Below are 12,823 nucleotides of genomic sequence, written 5' to 3'. Positions count from 1 at the left end.
TTGACCACATCATAGCATAAGACCATAAGAACATAAGAAATAGGAGCAGGAGTAGGCCATGTGGCCCCTCGAGCCTGCTCCACCATTCAATAAGATCATGGCTGATCTTCGACCTCAACTCCACTTTCCTGGCTGACCCCTATATCCCTTGATTCCCTTAGAGTCCAAAAATCTATCGATCTCAGTCTTGAATATACTCAATGACTCAGCATACACAGCCCCCTGGGGTGGAGAATTCCAAAGATTCACAACCCTCTGAGTGAAGAAATTCCTCCTCATCTCAGTCTTAAATGGCCGACCCCTTATCCTGAGACTATGCCCCCTCGTTCTAAATCCTCCAGCCAGGGGAAACAACCTCTCAGCATCTACCCTGTCAAGCCCCCTCAGAATCCTTTGTGTTTCAATGAGATCACCTCTCATTCCTCTAAACTCCAGAGGGTATAGGCCCATTCTACTCAATCTCTCCTCATAGGACAACCCTCTCATCCCAGGAATTAATCTAGTGAACCTTTGTTGCACCACCTCCAAGGCAAGTATGTCCTTCCTTAGATAAGGAGTCCAAAACTGTAGACAGTACTCCAAGTGTGGTCTCACCAAAGCCCTGTACAATTGTAGCAAGACTTCCTTAATCTTGTACTCCACCCCAATAGTGATAAGCAATAATCCCAAACTGGTCAAATTGAGTTATTTGGAGGAAAAAACTGTTTTGATCCAAGTTGAGTCTCTTCGAATCAGCTGTGTTAGCTCTTCGTAAAAGTAAAATAAATTTGGTCTATCTTGGTGGTTGTTGCCAGCTGGAATAAATTACAAAGTTTAGGAAGAGAGAAGTGTAGAAATGTTCCTAACCAAAAGAAACAACTGCGGCCTATTTGTTCGGTCCCTAAGTTAAAAAAATACCAAGCCTGACTAGTTTTAGTGGGTATACATTCTTTTTTTTAATGTGCCATTTTATTGACGGGTGACCAAGGTGGATGTGGTCCAATCTCTAATAGTCCACAAGCAAGTCCTTGATGATTTGGAAACGCTCCCTAACCTCTTGTACACCGGATGGCCTCTGTTTTGTGATCCCTGAATTTAAAGATCCAGAACAAAGCTTTGTCAAATGTTAAATAAACAGGTAGAATTTGTGTCTCCACAAGGTGTGCAAAGTATCAGGTTATATGGCATACGCTATGTAAGTATGAGTCATTGATTCACGTGCGTTATAACAGAAAGGTATCGCAGGTACTTCAAAATATGTATAGACTTTCAAGTATTGAATGCTGTGGCTTGTAATATGACTTCCCACATGGTGTGGAGATGGAGTTTAATTACTTTATTGGTTTCCCAAAGACATAAGTCATTCTGCAAATGAGAAACCAGGAAACTTTCCTGCTACTGAACTTCTATCATTGGTGCTCATGAACCAATCACAAAGGCTTAGGGACTGAACTCAGATTGTGCTATATTAATGTACAAATACTTAGCATGCTCATGTGAATTTCCATTATCTGGTGTTTTAGTACTTCCATTAAAATAACTCACAAAGAAATTTCATATAAACGTGCACATTCACCTCATTAGAATTTGAGAAAAGTGAAGCCCATTGGTGCCCTCCTTTACATTACCATTCCTGAATAACTTGAATGATAGCACAGTGGGTGGACTATCATGTTGCTTTTTAATTACTCTACAATCTGGTGTGGAAGTTTTAACGAGGTAATACTAGCTTTCCCCATTTTAGTCACATATTCAATAATAACTCCATAAGTTGGACTGGTGTATGAGCTTTTCCACCACATGGCGAGGATATTACAAACATGCATAAAGCTGTGATTGTATGTCACAGTTTACAGTGCATTTAATGAGGTTCCTCTGTTCCCTGTGGGGAAGTGTCAGATCCAATTTGGCACATTTCTTGTGTGGAAATAGGGGTGCAGAGCCAAGCACCAAACTAACGTGCGACTTCCATCTTCACTCCCAGACCAGTAAACAATCTGTTAACCTAATTTTGGGAAATGCTCTGCCTGGCGTGATACCAGGAAGGTCACAGATTTGAATCCCAGTCTGTGCTGAGTTAGCTGATCTGAAGCAGGGAGGGGGTATAAATGCTACATTTGGCGTCAGTGCCTGTAGAGTAGGGATGCAAAGATAAAACTGCCTGGGATTCCTGCTGTCTATCTACTGACCCCTGCTGGAAATGCTCATGTATTGGTGTCAGGTGACAGCAGAGTCAGTTTCCCCATGAGAATAGCCTGCTGACATTTACTGTTCCAATTCACACATGAAAAATGGCAACTTGGGTGAATCAATGGCTTCAGTGGAGGATGGAAGGAAATTGAGAGGTGGCCGGGGGGGTGGAATAATAATTTCAGGAAAATTTCACATGGGGTTTTAATGTGTGACCCAAGTTTAGGTTCAAAGCAGGATGCCTTGGAATTCATTGTCTCACTGGAAGCAATGAGCGTAGGCCAAAAACTTCCCCTCGAACATTGGAGGGGAGGTCACACCTGTGGCTTTCACTCTCTTGGCCACAGTGAGTGCATGTTCTGTGAGAACAGGAAATGGAGAAAAGTGGGTGGAATTTTGGACCTAGAATTGCTGAAGTTTAGGCTCGAATGGTTTGGCAGATTTTTGACTCAGATGGAAATTGCCGTGTGCACCCAATTTTCCTAGGGCAGCTTGTTAGCTTAGCTACAAATGCAGATTAGGATGAAGGTAGGGAGCACACTCATGGGAGAACTGGAAAATTGTGTTTAAATGAAATTTAAAGGGAATGGGGTAAATTAAAGGTGTGTCATAAAAGAAGGACAAAAATTCTGCAAGCCCTTGGAAAGCCTTAAAAGTCAACTTAATCTATTAAATGCTTTTGCCAAGGCCGAAGGGGCAGAGAACTAAGTGGAAACAGACGGAAATGAAACCACAAGTACATGCATGAGTGTGCAGGGAAATGACAGAGTAGTCCAGAACTCGACCCTGGTGGTCAAGGTGGTGCTGTATGAGGTGGTTGTGAGGATGGTAGTCCTCTGTGTCACTTCACTGCTCCATCTGCCTGCAAGGAAGTGGAACCAAGTTTTAGGCCACAGCTACCATTATGATCACTTGATGTGCTGTGCTATGCTGCTTGGTTACTTTTAAAATATTTGTCCTTGGGATGTGGATGATGCTGGCAAGAGAGCATTTATTGCCCATTCCTAGAGATGGTGATGAGCCTTCTCTTTGAACCACTGCAGTCCTTGTAGTGATGGTGCTCCCACAATAGTGTTAGGCAGGAAATTCCAAGATTCTGACCCAGTGATAATGAAGGAATGGCAATATATTTCCATGTCAGGATGGTGTGTGACTTGGAGGACAATTTGGAGGTGATGGATTGCTGCACTTGTTCTTCTTGGCGGTAAAGGTTACAGGGGATGGACGTGCTGTTGAAGTAACCTTGGTGAGTTACTGCCGTGCATGCTGTAGATCTTACGTACTGCGCATGGAGGGGGTTAATGTTGAGTTCAATGGCGGGAGCACCAAACAAGCGAACTGCTCCCTCTTGGATGGTGTTAATTTTCTTGAATGTTGTTGCAGCTATTACAATTCAGGTTGAGTTTCAGCAACTTTGTCACACTGCTCCTCATGGACCATTGTCTTGTTGGTTATTCTCCCAGGTAGAGATGGCAGCTGAATATGGTCTTTGTCAATGCCCCTCGGTAGATTACTATGAGGTACAGAAGAAGTGCTGCAGTGGCATGTGCTGTAATTTTCTCTACATTCCCTTTGGGGAAGCACCTCAATTGATGTCATTCTTCCCATTAATAGGGACATCAGTGACCTGTTATAGATGACACATCATCCTGCAGTCAATAGGGAGGCAGATCCATTGCATCCAGTTCCAGAGAAGAGGGGGGTTTCGAGTATACACTTTGTTGGCCACACTGTGATAAATTGACATTCTGTTAAGGGTCGGAATGTGATATGTTAAGAATCCACTGCTAATGGATACATTGTGATATATTGACACCCTGTTATGGACCCATTGTGACCTTCAGTTAATGGACAGGCTCTGATACATTGGCATTGTGTAACTGAGCATGCTGTGATACACTGAACACTGTTAGAATGGCATCCTGTTACTAGGTCCACTGTGATCCATCGAAATTCTATAAATGAGTACATTTCGATCCATTGAAATTCTGTTAATATGCATGCTGGAATAAAAGGTTGTAAATAATCCATTTATACTTTCAATTAGTCTTTGTGTGTTGAAATTGCCCATTTGTGGATTGTAGATGTGGCTTGAAGTCTCCATTAATGGGATAGAGTATTACTCATTAATAGGATGCTACATGTCCCATTACATAGGCACACATACAATGGCACCTATTATTAGGCACTATGGCCTAGAAATTGGGCCATTTTTAAGGAGTTACGAAGTGTCCTAAGTCCCCAAAATGGTGGACAGGAAGCGCCCGTGTGGTTCTGACCGTAAGTGCACCGCCTGCTATATTAGGTAAGGACAAACAAGAGGCATCCTTTACCCGTGCCTGAAGCAGGTGTTAGGACTTTTGCATATGCAAATAAGAGGCCTATGCCTGCCTAACGTCCCTGCTGCAAATTGGTTTGACCTGAAACAGCCAGCACCCTCTCTGGCTGCACTCAGAATAACCAGCCTTACAGACGCCTCCAACTAAGAAGGTAAGTTAGTTATCCCTGAATGTGGGGGCAGGAGGAGCAGGATTGCTCCTCTCAACCCCACATTAAACCACCCTCCTGATGGCAACCACTCCCGGCCCCGAGATCCCCGACCCATGATCTCCCGGCCCCGAGATCCCCGACCCATGATCTCCCAACCCCGAGATCCCCGACCCATGATCTCCCGGCCCCGAGATCCCCGACCCATGATCTCCCGGCCCCGAGATCCCCGACCCATGATCTCCCGGCCCCGAGATCCCCGACCCATGATCTCCCGGCCCCGAGATCCCCGACCCATGATCTCCCGGCCCCGAGATCTCCGACCCCCGATTTCCCCCTCCCCTCCCCGAGGCCATCACTTACTTTCTTGGCCTCCACACACAGCACGGTCCCAATGCAAATGAGGTCTGTGGCCCAATGTTCAGGGCTCCGAGGACCCTACCATTCGTGGGCAGGGTACATATCCTAAAATGGGCACTCCTGAATTTCTAGGTCATTGTGATGCTTTGATATCCTGTTAAAAGCACACTCTGATACATTGGTGTGATGCATTGGTATTCTATTAATAGGTACACTGATACATTGGTGTGATTTAATGGTTACACTGTGATAAACTGAAATCCTGTAAATGGGCATATGCTGTAATAATTTTGTATCCTGTTAATGGGACATGCAGCATCCTATTAATGAGTAATACTCTATCCCATTAATGGAGACTTCAAGCCACATCTACAATCCACAAATGGGCCATTTCAACGCACAAAGACTAATTGAAAGTATAAATGGATTATTTACAACCGTTTATTCCACTAATTCCAGTGACAGCAGTGGCGTGGTAACATTACAGAGGGACTTTCTGGCTGTAGCTGTGTTACTGGCTGGAAGCATGACATCAGCATCTTTGCAAAGGGTTGATCTCATCCAAGCCCACGCATTTCACAAAACATCTTGACGAAGTGACTCACGAGCTGAGCTCTGATTTTCCAGCATTTGCTCGACTCGCCTTTTCAAAACTCCACCATGAGTTTTAGTCAGAATGTGGGTGGGTAAGACCTAAGGCCTAGCCTCCTCAAAGGATTTAAACAGTACATCAAAAGAAATGGAACAAAAATAAAAACAGAAAATGCTGGAGAAGCTCAGCAAGTCAGGCAGCATCTGTGGAGAAAATGGAACAATAATTACATAGTGGTTACAACATGTTTGTAAAAAATGGGGAATCAGCATAACTGATAACATTGATCATAAATAATAAATGTCTGAGTGGTTGAACACTTAGATTAAAGGGGGAGCTCTGGAATGCCCCCAGTGAGACAATCGGCTCGATATTAGGAGGGAGGCGGGTTGGCAGCGGAGGGTCGACTGGGCCCGTGGGTAACGCGCCCAGTGAATTCGGGGAGCTCCGCACGCGATCGCAGCCTAATTGAAGGCACTTATCTTGGCTTCCGGTTTCGCGCTGGAAAGCTAAGCAGCGGGTGGACTGCGCACCCGCATTATAGGCTGTCAGCTGGAGGAGCCCTATTTAAAGGGGCAGTCCTCCACTGACTGTGCTGCAGAAAGGAGCCAAAATTACAGCATGCAGCAGCCCAGGAGGAAGGCTGCTCCCAGGTTTAATGATGCCTCACTCCATGTCCTACAGGATGGGGTGAGGAGGAGGGGGAGGACAGAGATCTTCTCCGTGGCGGATGGGAGGAAGTGGCCTGCCTCTGCCAACACGATGGCCCGGCTCGAGGTGGCAGAGGAGGTCACCAGCACCACCAACATATCGCGCACCTGCATACAGTGCAGGAGGTGCTTCAATGACCTAAGTAGGTCAGCCAAAGTGAGTACACTTGCTCATTCCCCTACACTCCGTCTGCCACATCACCGCCCCCACCCCACATCTCCTTCTGCACTGCCAACACTACTCTATCACATCACTCCTCACACCCACTCAAAGCTCATCCTCATCTTACCTGCACTTACTCACCTCGCCAGTACTCATCCCACCACAACCACTCAACCCAATCCTCATAAAATCTCATGGTTCTGTCTCATACTCACCCTCTTATGCATCTCTTTCATGGTCAGCCTCACCCACGACCTGTGCTGCAGCCAAAGGGCATGCATCACATATGTGTAGTAGGAAGCGTAAGGCAAATGTGTTGTGAGCATGAAGGGAATGCACAAGGGTGTTTGAGGGTTTGTCATAGTTTTTACTTATATTTGATTTCTGATCAATTCACATTACATATTATATTGTCACCACTACCTTTTTTTTATTCGTTCATGGGATGTGGGCGTCGCTGGCGAGGCCGGCATTTATTGCCCATCCCTAGTTGCCCTTGAGAAGGTGGTGGTGAGCTGCCTTCTTGAACTGCTGCAGTCCGTGTGGTGAAGGTTCTCCCACAGTGCTGTTAGGAAGGGAGTTCCAGGATTTTGACCCAGCGACGATGAAGGAACGGCAATATATTTCCAAGTCGGGATGGTGTGTGACTTGGAGGGGAACGTGCAGGTGGTGTTGTTCCCATGTACCTGCTGCTCTTGTAGGTGGTAGAGGTCGTGGGTTTGGGAGGTGCTGTCGAAGAAGTCTTGGTGAATTGCTGCAGTGCATCCTGTGGATGGTGCACACTGCAGCCACAGTGCGCCCGTGGTGAAGGGAGTGAATGTTTAGGGTGGTGGATGGGGTGCCAATCAAGCGGGCTGCTTTGTCCTGGATGGTGTCGAGCTTCTTGAGTGTTGTTAGAGCAGCACTCATTCAGGCAAGTGGAGAGTATTCCATCACACTCCTGACTTGTGCCTTGTAGATAGTGGAAAGGCTTTGGGGAGTCAGGAGGTGAGTCACTCACCGCAGAATACCCAGCCTCTGACCTGCTCTTGTAGCCACAGTATTTATATGGTTGGTCCAGTTAAGTTTCTGGTCAATGGTGACCCCCAGGTTGTTGATGGTGGGCGATTCGGCAATGGTAATGCCATTGAATGTCAAGGGAGGTGGTTAGACCCTCTCTTGTTGGAGATGGTCATTGCCTTGTCTGGCGTGAATGTTACTTGTCATTTATGAGCCCAAGCCTGGATGTTGTCCAGGTCTTGCTGCATGCGGGCTCGGACTGCTTCATTATCTGAGGGGTTGCGAATGGAACTGAACACTGTGCAATCATCAGTGAACATCCCCATTTCTGACCTTATGATGGAGGGAAGGTCATTGATGAAGCAGATGAAGATGGTTGGGCCTAGGACACTGCCCTGAGGAACTCCTGCAGCAATGCCCTCGGGCTGAGGTGATTGGCCTCCAACAACCACTACCATCTTCCTTTGTGCTAGGTATGACTCCAGCCACTGGAGAGTTTTCCCCCTGATTCCCATTGACTTCAATTTTACTAGGGCTCCTTGGTGCCACACTCGGTCAAATGCTGCCTTGATGTCAAGGGCAGTCACTCTCACCTCACCTCTGGAATTCAGCTCTTTTGTCCATGTTTGGACCAAGGCTGTAATGAGGTCTGGTGCCGAGTGGTCCTGGCGGAACCCAAACTGAGCATCGGTGAGCAGGTTATTGGTGAGTAAGTGCCGCTTGATAGCACTGTCGACGACACCTTCCATCACTTTGCTGATGATTGAGAGTAGACTGATGGGGCGGTAATTGGCCGGATTGGATTTGTCCTGCTTTTAGTGGACAGGACATACCTGGGCAATTTTCCACATTGTCCGGTAGATGCCAGTGTTGTAGCTGCCAGGTCTTTGCAAATCTTGTCTGGTTTGTGCAATAATGCCCTTTCCTGAGGATCACAATGAAGACCCACAACTGATGCCACCCATTGTGTCACTGCAGAGTGGGTGTAGGTGTATTTGCAGGGCTCTTTTGTGCAGATGACTCAGAGACGTTGGCGATGTCCCCGGTGGCACCCTGGAAGGATGCGGAGGAGAAATTGTTGAGGGCAGTGGTGACTTTGACAGTGACAGGTAAGAAGATGGTGCTCGGGCCAGCCGGGAGCAGCTCGGCATGAAGGAGGCTGCAGACGTCCACGACTACATGTCGAGTGACTCTGAGCCTCCGTGTGCACTGCTGCTCAGAGAGGTCCAGGAAGCTGAGCCTCAGTCTGTAGACCTTGTGGCGAGGGTAGTGCCTTCTGCGACGCATCTCTCTCTGCGGTTGCCCTCCCTCCTGCTGTGCAGGTGGATGTGTCACAGCACTGTGTTGTGGAGCTCCACGTGTCAGAGATGGATGGCGTGGCCGGCAATGCTGGTGATGGTGTTCGTCCTCCGAGGAGATCATGACTGCAACTATGGCGGCCCCCATTTGGAAGATATACGTTTGAGGGGGTCCGCAAGGTAGATAAATATGTCTGCACACCGGGGTTGAGATTCCAAGTTTGTGAATTTTATTGTTAGGAGGAGGGTGGTGGAGGCCAAACTTTGTCCAAAGTGACAGAGTGGCCTCCTGCAATGAGTGAGGGTCTCCCCTCCCCCCTCCCCCCCCCTGTCAAATGGACCTTTTGCAGCTGTCACAGGCTAGTGGCTGCAACACGTCCATTTCAACTGGGAGTGTTTCCCAGTACGGGAAACACACTCAATTGAGTGGAAAAATCCCACCCCTCCTAAAATATCCTACAAATCAGGTCTGCAAATGACCTGAACTATCTAATTAATTGGTTTAATGGGAGTCCCACATGCGGGGGCTGCGTGCGCATCTAAGTGCGTCACTGGGGAACCTGAAAGTGGGCGAGTTGGAGTCGGGCTCTGGACCCGCCCCGGGGAGCCCCCCCGCCATGAACCCGCCATCTCGGATGTCCGAAAATCGAGCCCAAAGGGTCAATGCATGACCCAGTGTGCTACTGAGCTGCACAGATGAGTAAAAACACATATTAGATGCTCCTGTGCTGAGTTATCAGATCTCAACCGGGACATTGAGCATCACTCACACAGTGTGGGACTGGAGTCATGTGTATACCAGTGCAGATAGGCATGGCAACTTCCCTTCCCGGAAGAACATTAGTGAGCAGTTGGGATTTTTAACAAAATGTCAGCTTTTTTGGTAATGTTTTCAGGTGCTGGTCCAACAATTGCCAGATTTATTACATGCAATTTTACACGTTGCTACAGTGGGTTGAATGAACTCATGTCCTCTGAGTTGTTGATTCAGTAGCATAACGACTACACGACCATACCCTCATTGCATCTATTCACCACCACCTACTCAGTTCCATTCGTACCTGCATCTGGCATCTAATGCATCACCCTTTCCCACTGCTTCTAGCGCCACTGTATATTGTAGGCAGGCACTCCTATTCTTGAGAGAGTTCCCACCTACACTAGACAGAGACACAGTCCTTGCCATTAGCCCTGGGGTGGCGGGGGCGGGGGGGTGGAGGTGCAGGTGAGAGAAGGATCTACTCTGGTGCAATAGCAGTTGGATAGAGCAAGCTGCCTATATCATGAGGGTTATTGGGAACAGCCAGGCAGCAGTAATATAGTCATCTTTTATCCTTCTTTCTTGCTCCCTTTCCACGTTTTCTCTTCTTTTCCATTTCGTCTTCTATATTTATCTTTCTTTCTGCCAGTTGTGAAATTTGCAAATTTTTCTTCTCGCTGGAGAGCAAAAGAGAAATCAAGAAAATGCTATGATAACATAGCTATCCCAGCATCCATAGTGCTAGTGAAAGCCCTCCATTTAAACTATAGGCCAAAGAGTCAGAAGGTTCAAATCCCACGCGAGGACCTCAGTACATAATCTAACAATCCAATTAAGTACTTAGGGAGTGTTGCACTGGCAAAGATGCCATCCTTCAAATGAGATATTAAACCGAGGTCCTGTTCAGTTGGATGTTAATGATCCCATGGCACAAAAAAGGAGCAGGGACTTTGGCTGCTATGTTTTCCTATATAGCAACGATCATTGCAATCTAATACAAATTCATCACGTGAAAATGCTTTAAGATATTACAATATGAAAAGATGCTATTTAAGTGCAAATATCTTTGCTTATCTTTGTGGCCACTGGGCAGGGGATTTTTTGAGAGATTCTAATTTAATTTTTTTTTTTGTTTCTGTAAAGCAGAATTTTGCTCATGCACCAATTACCATAGCAAGTTAATGCTGCCACTGGTACTCAGAAGAGGCTTTAGACTAATCACCTTTTCAGAAAACAGATCTGCGGACCTTGTGACCGCTGCAGTGCAATGTGCACATGCACTGATCGGTGGAACAAAGTGCTAACTATAATAATAAAGTACATTGGGAAAACGTTTACAGCAGGCAAGCAGTGCTTGTGATCCTCCAACCCAATTTTGAAAAATCGTGTGCCGTTCTCTGTTGACTTCTGTAAATACCAGCTGCAGTCATTTGGTCTTGTTTACACATTTTGCAAAGATTGAAGTATACAGAGTTACGTTGTGTGCTATGTCTCACTTGGCTGCTGCAAGATCTGAGAGTAACCATCATCCTACAACAATTTGCAGCTAGTGTTAGACTCTGAAGTGTTGAGTATAGACCAACAACAAGCCCAAGACATAGATCATAACTTCTAAAGTAAGTACTTGCCCATATGACAGTCTGTGCTGTGTTAAATCTGTGTGTACAAGGCTCCCTCCATAGCTCGGATGGTAAGGGCAGTACCCAGTGTGGAAGTGAACCATGTAAATTAGAAAGGTCCCAGGTTTGATTCCCAGTATGTGCTGAATTACTTGATCTCAGCTGGGGGAAAAAGGAGATGCTAAAGTGATCACTGCTGGGAAGTGCATTGAGGTCATCATAACTGAGCCTAATCTGGTCATCACTCAACATCTGTCCTACATTTTCACTGCTGCTCAACACCTGTTTCTCCCCTGTGAAGCACATTGCTGAAGGCTCTGCCAATGATGCTGGACATGATGTGGAGATGCAGGTGATGGACTGGGGTTGACAATTGTAAACAATTTTACAACACCAAGTTATAGTCCAGCAATTTTATTTTAAATTCACAAGCTTTCGGAGATTTCCTCCTTCCTCAGGCAAATGTTTCAAGAGCTCCTTGAAGCCTACGCATTTATACATATAGAACAATACATGGTGTTTACAGACTGCCCCTGCAACTGCCCGTTGCCAAGGCAATCACCGTGTTCAGACAGAGAGGTGTCACCTGCAGAACCCCCGAATACACATTCAACAAAAAAACAAACAGGGAAAAAAAACAGAGAAAAAAAACAGAGAGAGGCAGAAACATCCGGAAGGCAGAGAGAGCCAGCAAATGACCCATTATATTAAAAACAGATAACATTTGTTCGCTGGTGGGGTAACGTGTAGCGTGACATGAACCCAAGATCCCGGTTGAGGCCGTCCTCATGGGTGCGGAACTTGGCTATCAATTTCTGCTCGACGATTTTGCGTTGTCGTGTGTCTCGAAGGCCGCCTTGGAGTACGCTTACCCGAAGGTCGGTGGATGAATGTCCATGACTGCTGAAGTGTTCCCCGACTGGGAGGGAACCCTCCTGTTTGGCGATTGTTGCGCGGTGTCCGTTCATCCGTTGTCGCAGCGTCTGCATGGTCTCGCCAATGTACCATGCTCTGGGGCATCCTTTCCTGCAACGTATGAGGTAGACAACGTTGGCCGAGTCACAGGAGTATGAACCATGCACCTGGTGGGTGGTGTCCTCTCGTGTGATGGTGGTATCTGTGTCGATGATCTGGCATGTCTTGCAGAGGTTACCGTGGCAGGGTTGTGTGGCGTCGTGGACGCTGTTCTCTTGAAAGCTAGGTAGTTTGCTGCGAACGATGGTCTGTTTGAGGTTGGGTGGCTGTTTAAAGGCGAGTAGTGGAGGTGTGGGGATGGCCATAGCGAGGTGTTTGTCCTCATTGATGACATGTTGAAGGCTGCGGAGAACATGGCGTAGTTTCCGAGCGTCATATCCCGTTCTTACTATTCCTAACTGAGCATCAGTGAGCAGGTTATTGGTGAGTAAGTGCCGCTTGATAGCACTGTCGACGACACCTTCCATCACTTTGCTGATGATTAAGAACGGGATATGACGCTCGACTCATCGATCGACAGTTCCGACGGGCCACAGCAAAAAATCGCATAGACCTCCTCAGGAGACTAACACGGGACGCAACCAACAGAGTACCCTTTGTCGTCCAGACCCAACCTCAAACAGACCATCGTTCGCAGCAAACTACCTAGCTTTCAAGAGAACAGCGTCCACGACGCCACACAACCCTGCCA

General features: G+C 46.9%; 1 protein-coding gene across 6 annotated transcripts in view; it reads left to right on the top strand.

Moving 5' to 3' along the window:
- lsp1a (lymphocyte specific protein 1 a) overlaps positions 1–12,823 on the top strand; it is a 313,607-nt gene that overhangs the window by 217,588 nt on the left and 83,196 nt on the right. The gene's annotated exons all lie outside the window — the stretch shown is intronic.

This window comes from Heptranchias perlo, chromosome 12 (genome assembly GCF_035084215.1).
Source record: "Heptranchias perlo isolate sHepPer1 chromosome 12, sHepPer1.hap1, whole genome shotgun sequence".
In the NCBI taxonomy this organism is placed as follows: Eukaryota; Metazoa; Chordata; class Chondrichthyes; order Hexanchiformes; family Hexanchidae; genus Heptranchias; species Heptranchias perlo.
The sequence above is the reverse complement of the archived record's forward strand: the minus strand, read 5'-3'. Positions and strand labels throughout refer to the sequence as shown.